The sequence below is a fragment of the Heterocephalus glaber genome, unplaced genomic scaffold (genome assembly GCF_053883595.1).
Source record: "Heterocephalus glaber isolate CG9 unplaced genomic scaffold, H.glaber_assembly_v1.0 deba00000347, whole genome shotgun sequence".
Taxonomy (NCBI): Eukaryota; Metazoa; Chordata; class Mammalia; order Rodentia; family Bathyergidae; genus Heterocephalus; species Heterocephalus glaber.
In genome coordinates, this window is record NW_028258143.1 from 53,225,949 (window position 1) to 53,232,962 (window position 7,014).

Here is a 7,014-nt window from a genome sequence, read left to right on the forward strand (position 1 = left end):
GGGATCAAACACACCAACCTCTCAATCATTGAACTATCCCCCAGTCTACGGCCATTTTTATTGGGTTTTGTTTTGTTTTCCTACTTAGTTATCTGAGCTCCTTATATATTTCAGATACTATCCCTTTATTAGAATACACTTTGCAAATATTTTCTCCAATTCAGTAGGTTACCTTTTCATTCTGTTAATTATTTCCTATGCTATGCAGAGTCTTTTTAGTTTGGTATATTCCCACTTGATTTTTGATTTTGTTGAAAATTACGTCATTGTACTTATGCCAACTAATATGTAATAAATATTTTCAAAAAATACAACATCCTCTTTGACTATAAGTCCCATCCCACCACCTCTATCACCACTTCCTCAATTACATTTCCCTCCCTGGAGATAAACCCTATAATCGATATGGTATATACCTTTTAACATACATGTTTCAAGGATAATTGTGTACCCACAAATATAAAACTATAGTTGTGATATCTTTCACACAAATGGTGTCATGACATATATATTGGTCTCTGACCTGCTTAATTTATTTAAAAATCTAGTTCTTTCCAGGCATGGTGGCCCATGCCTGTAATCTCAGAACTCAGGAGGTTCAGGCACGAGGATCACTGCGAGTTTGAAGCCAGCCTAGTGAGTTCAAAGTCAGCCTGAACTAAATAGTGAGACTATGTCTCAAACACACACACACACACACACACACACACACACACAAACATGCACACACACACGCACAAGTTCTTCAATTCAATGGCAGTATACACAGATCTATTTTATTCCTTTTTCTTTTTTGGTGCTGGGATTGAACCCAGGACCTTGTACATGCTCAGCCTGTGTTCCACACTGAGTTACACCCAGTTCTTAGTTCTTTCATTCCATCTAGCTGCTGTGTGATTAAAACTGCTGCATAGCCTGTGGTAACATTGTTTAATCAAGCCCCTACTGCTTACATTTTCTATCACAGTAATAGCACTGCGGTAATGAACCTTCTTGTATGAAAAACTTTTGGGACATGTCCAAGTTTTTCTCTGGGACAAATAACTGTGAGAAGAACTGCTATAAATTATAACAGCTTCAGCGAAAGTATCATACCCTAAGGTCCCACTAATTCACACCTTCACCAATCATAAATGAAAGTGCCTATTTCCTCAGTCTTCACCACCACTGGATATAATTGGTTTTCCAATAAATCCACTGAGCAAAAATAGCATTCACTGTTTTAATTTTTATTTCATTGAGTACTAGTGAGGCTGAGCAATAATTTTGAAATGTATTATTTCCTTTATAATTGCCTATATTTTATTCTACTTTGATAGCTTTGTTTTTTCATCTTGATTTAAACTTCCATTTAAAATCCGTATTAAATCTTTGTTTATCTTCAATTTTAGAACTGCCTCTTCTCTTCCACTCATCTATTATTAGGCCAGAAATTATTTTAATTAGTAAAACCTAAGTGTATATTAGGATAACACTGGCTGTTTTGTCCATTTCTTCCAGGTGAATTTAAGAATAAGCTTGACAGGTTTCTTAAGAAAATTTCATTAAGATTTAATCAGGATTTGTTATGGCTTGTGTCTAGATGTCCCCCAAAGCCTCATCCAGTTATTGGTGGGGCTGTTTCAGAGGTGGCTGAATCTGGAATGTGTGATTGATTCACAGTGCAATGCTAGGATTAAGGGTGGGTGATTACTAAATCAGCCCACTGATTGGTTTGGCACTGTCCTAATCCCGGTAGCCTAGATACAATATAAGTAACAGAAAGAGGCTTGTCTTATCTGTTGCTTGCTTGCTTTTGCTGTCTTTGCTTGCCATGAACTGTTTCTCCTCTGCAATATCCCTCTGCCAAGCCACCCTGCCTTGGAGCCAGATGATTATGGACTGAAACCTCTGCAAACTGTGAGTTAAATAAACCTTTCCTCCTTTAATTTTGGGTACCAGGTATTTTGTCTCAGCAATAAGAGAAAAGTAACTAAGACAAGATTACTCTTCCATCATTTAGTAAAGTTGTATAGTTTGATTCATGTAAACCTTACATAGTTCTTGTTGAATTTCTAAGTTTTTTGTTTCTGTTGGAGCTAAGTAAACACATTTAATTCCTATCTGATCACCACCTTGCTATTTAATTACTACTATTTACTACTACAAAGCAAATAAAATCATCATTTTAGATATTCTTTAAAATTTATTCAATCATCAGGGGGGAATGGGAAAAAAGAGGTGAGATGGATCATGTACCGGTGCAAATTCCCTACAATAAGTGTTATCATTATGTATGCCTAAAATGTACCAATAAATGTTTTGCTATAAAAAAATAACATTCATTCAATCATCTTAAAATGTGGTAGTTTATCCTGTTTCTTTGTTCTAAATTTTGTAATTAACTTGCTCTTGAAGCAGACAGTGGAATGACCCATGAGAACATTATCATGGTTTCTTAACTATGGAGCATGACTGGTAGATCTACATGCTTCAAAAAACTTCCAGTCCCAAGCCTCTTTTGTACAAGGCTTACCATCTTGTTTCCATGAAAGTAGCAATGTTTTTGGCTATCTAATACACAAGTAGTCTATATACAATTTCATTTGAAAGCAAACTCCACTGATAAAAAAAAGAATAGTTTTGAAAATCACCTTGTTGTTGTAGGAAACTCTGGAGACAACATGCTGGAACAAATTCAAGAGTCCTTGCTAAAGAAGCCAAGCCTGCAAAACCCTTGGGGTCCACTTCCTTGTAGAGGTGTGTGACTGACAACCCACTGTGTTTCCTTGGCCAGTCAAACTGAGCTTCACCCTCCACCACCCTCTCTCTTAGCTGCCATAGGCTAAAGATCCACCTTATTCAGCGACATAGAGCTTTGGTGTTCTGAAGCCTCATGGGAGTCTGGTTTTCTGTCCAGAGCCCAGCAAAAGTTTGGAGTAACTAATGACATTTAGAGAACACTATCTAAGGACCTTGAAGTCTACACTCTCCCTCAGGACTCTCAGGATCTATCTTCAGATGGGATTCAACTCCCAGATGGATAAATGTTCAGACCTTGCCAATTCCACTCTGAGAGAAATTATATTCACCCAAATAAATAATGTGCTCTGGTTTTGATTATAGGACATGCCAAGAAAGATTTGTGAATGAATGAATTAATTAATGTATAAATATATAAACAATCAAATTTAAAGAAAATCAACTTTCAAAGCAAGAATCTAGTTTTGCCCATCACCATAGGCAGCTTTTATTTAAAAGTCTATTAGAAAAAGAACTAATAATCTTAGTTTCTTCTCTGCAAAAATAAAGTATAACAAGAACTATCTGAGCATTGATTAAAAGTTTAAGCCAAGTGTTGCAAAATATGTGTTCAACATAGAAGTTCTTTTCAAATTAAGTATTATTTCCATCTTTAACAATGAATGTTCACTACAAAGCCCTTGCTTTGTGCCTAAAAGGGTGATTTAATCATTTTACACATTATTTAATATTCAGGATTTTGTAACAGCAAATGTACTAAAAAAATTCAGGACAGATTTACTTTACAACTTAGAACTTCACATTGAACAACTGTATTTTTTAGCTCCGTCAAATGAAATAACAAGCATGTGACATGTTGGTTACAGGACCATCCATTTCTCTCACTATAGAAATGAGCCAGAGCTGGGGATTTAGCTCAGTGGTGCTGTGCCTGCCTTGCAAGCACAAGGTCCTGAGTTCAATCCCCAGTACTGCAAAAAAAAAAAAAAAAAAAAAAAAGAAAGAAAGAAAAGAAAAGAAAAGAAAAGAAAAAGAAAGAAAAGAGAAAAAAAAAAGAAATGAGCCAGATGGAGAGGAAAAAGAAAGCAAGTCACTTCAACAATATAAAACATTATCATTAGAAATGCTGAATACAGATCTTATTTAAGTAGAATTTCTATTTCCGTGTTCTTCTATTTTTTTAAATGGTAGAACCATTGATTCAAGGCTTATTTCCCTTGTGCCTGTGGGTGAGAGAGGCTCCACTCTTCGAGTCTCCCAATAGGTGGCACCATGTAAAGATCTGAGGATTTTTGTGCTTCCAGGCTGTTTTAGAACAGCCAGCTTGGTAGAGGTGGTGGAGGGGAGTATTATTTGCGTGTGCAGCTCTCTGGGCACTAGACCAAGACTGGCAGAATATTTTTGGTTTGTTATTATGCATAGTCCTCCAGATTACTTTCTAAGGATGATATATGTTTTTAATACTGTATTATTTTAGCATTAACTTCCACCAGCTATGAAAACAACTTTTTTCTATAAAGCAATGCAAATGATTTATAAGGACTATTTTGTACCTTCCATTCAGCCTAATATCTAACCATTTCTGATAAATATTTGGTCCTGACATCTTTAGGTGAGGGGCACAGAACATATCAGAGGAAGCCTTAAGTCCTTGATGTCTTTTGTCCCACAGGTGCCCAAGGATAAATCACCTCATGGTTGGATGAAAACATAGTACAAGGAACATATTAGTCAATAGGCTGGGGCAGGGGTAAGATATTTGCCATGGAAAATAGATTAGTGGCTCCATTTTATTTTAATTTTTGCTTCAATATCTGCCAAGGGATTTCTAGAACATACTAAAACCAAAACTCTTTCTGGTACGTGGACAAGGAAATGGATATTCATCGAGTCATTATTAATCCCTGATGCTGAAGGATCACACAAATACACAAACACACTTGGTTCATCATTCTCCCTGCTTCTCTAACATTTTTAGGTTCATAAAAAATGGCTGAGAAGTATTCAATAGAAGACACTGCAGATGTTAAAGACAGCCACAAGGGAAGCCTCACTCTAGGTCCTCTGCTGCCAAAATATCACAGAGTAAGATCCACCAAGTGGACAATTGACTTTCAAGACAAATTTATCCAAGTATGCAGAAGACATTTGTTTTCAAAGTTCATCAAAATTGGAAATTAGTGTGAATATGAGACACTGACAAAGTAAAGTCAAGGTCAGAAGCTCAATTTATGTCATGGAAAACACCTGAGCACAATTCATTTCAATCCAGTTGGTTCATCAAGTCTTTGTGAGGTCTTAGTCTGTTCTCTCATTTGTAGATTAAGGAACTGAGACTCAGAGCGACCAAACAATTTGCCCAGTTTCCAAGCTAATTAGTAGTTTGGTGAAACAAAAATATGAGTTTTCTCTGACATCTATGAAATGCTCTCGATACCTGCTACGGTTTGGACCTGAAATGTCCCTCAAAAGTTCACTAGTTGAAAGCTTGGTGACCAGCATGTGGTGTTATTGGGAGGTGGGGCCTACTTGGAGGAAGTAGATCACTGGGGGTGTGCCCTTGAAGAATATGTTTTGTCCGTACTTCCCTCCCCTGCTTCCTGGACAATATAAGGTGAGAAGTTTTCCTCAGCCATGCCCTTCCACCATTTTGTTCTGCCTTACCATGAGCCTAGTAGCTGTGGAGGAATGTGACCATGGACTGAAACCTCTGAAACCATGAGCGAAAATAAACCTTCCCTTCTTTAAATTGATTTCCTCTGGTATTTTGTCACCGTGACAGGAAAGCTAACACAACACCCAAAATACAACTGAACATTGCCTCTCAATGTGGCCCCCACTCTCTCTGAACAAATGCCAGCTATATTCCTATCATACTGAATTTGCAATCATTTCTTCATCTCTCTAGACCACATACCATGTTTTATCCACTTTTTGATCCAAAGCCTATGACAACAGCTACCACATGTTACAGTATAAAGTAATACTGCTAATAACAGTTTCTAACTGCTACTGGGTTCTTGGTTCACACCAGGCCGATGCTAACTCTAGAACACATTGCCTCCTTTGATCCCTATTATATCCTTTGAGCCAAGTACCACTGTTGCTCCCAGTTAAATTTGGAAATTGACACCCAGAAAGCAGCGTGCCCAGAAAATGGCAGAGCTCAGCTTCCTTCTCAGCTCTGTCTGACTATTCCATCAATCTTTGTTCAATGAGCAAATGAAGGAATGAACCTAATGTCAGGTACCAGGCCCTTGTTCCCACTTTGGCTTTGCCATTTTGTTTGTGAAAGCAAAGCCATCAACTCCTTTCCTTCTCACAGTACAAAGTAGAAGGTTATGTATGTGGACAGAGTATGGCTGGGAAAGTTTGTCTGGCCTCCAGGAAATGCTGAGACAGTTGTACCATGTCCATAATATATTAATATGCTTAATATGTTAAAACACAAATATATGCTGAAAAAGAGTTACAGAAACAACTGAATGTTTTCAATATTCAGACTTGGCAATGTAGCCCTCTGTGGGTAGCTTGATTTGGGTATAATGTCAAAATGTAAGTTTCAAGACTTCATAAATGTGAACCCAGGACTGAAAGGCCTTCTGGGCACACTCTGTGATAAGTCCCCATTAATCCTTAATCCACACACTCTGATCTATTTGTGAAGTTGTTGAAACTGTTTGCTATTGTTGCAGCAAAGCATTTGCTGTACAGGATACCGAATAATTACTAATTCTATTAAATGGTTATTTTAGCCAATTCATGTCACTGAAGAAATAAAGAAAATACATGTGTATCAAATAAAGTTGCCCTCTATCCCACACCCACTTGACATACTAGAGATCCAAATGGTTGGCTCGCAATAGAGACATGAATACGCTCAATTTTCTTCTTTTCATAAATTATTATTTGAAAAAAATTATTAGTTGCTCACATTTCAGCTTGCGTCTCAACAGTTGGTGTTGAACTAAGATTTGAAAATTGTAAGTCTCATCTTAGCTGGAAATAAATTGAATGAATTTGTATAAGACATGATATTTTCTACTACAATTCTTCAGAAGCATAATCACAGTAAAGAGAGTTTGTGATTTGTCAACCTTTGAACCATCTCTATCAAAGAGCTGAAAGATGCCAGGAAGAAAGGAGAGGAGAGAACAGGAAAGGAGAGAAGAGGAGAGGGGAAGGAGGGGAGGAAGAGGGAAATGAAGAGGCTCTTATAGAACATATCCAAATATTATCCTCATGAAATTCTTGTGGCTTCATAACCTTGCC

At 37.2% G+C, this 7,014-nt stretch overlaps 1 long non-coding RNA gene across 1 annotated transcript; it reads left to right on the forward strand.

Annotated features, from left to right (window-relative positions):
* The first annotated feature begins 1,685 nt into the window (after window positions 1–1,685).
* On the forward strand, window positions 1,686–5,491 carry LOC147829961 (uncharacterized). Its single transcript, XR_015447113.1, has 2 exons — window positions 1,686–1,899; window positions 2,647–5,491. It is a non-coding gene; the product is annotated as an uncharacterized LOC147829961 (long non-coding RNA).
* The last annotated feature ends 1,523 nt before the right edge of the window (window positions 5,492–7,014 follow it).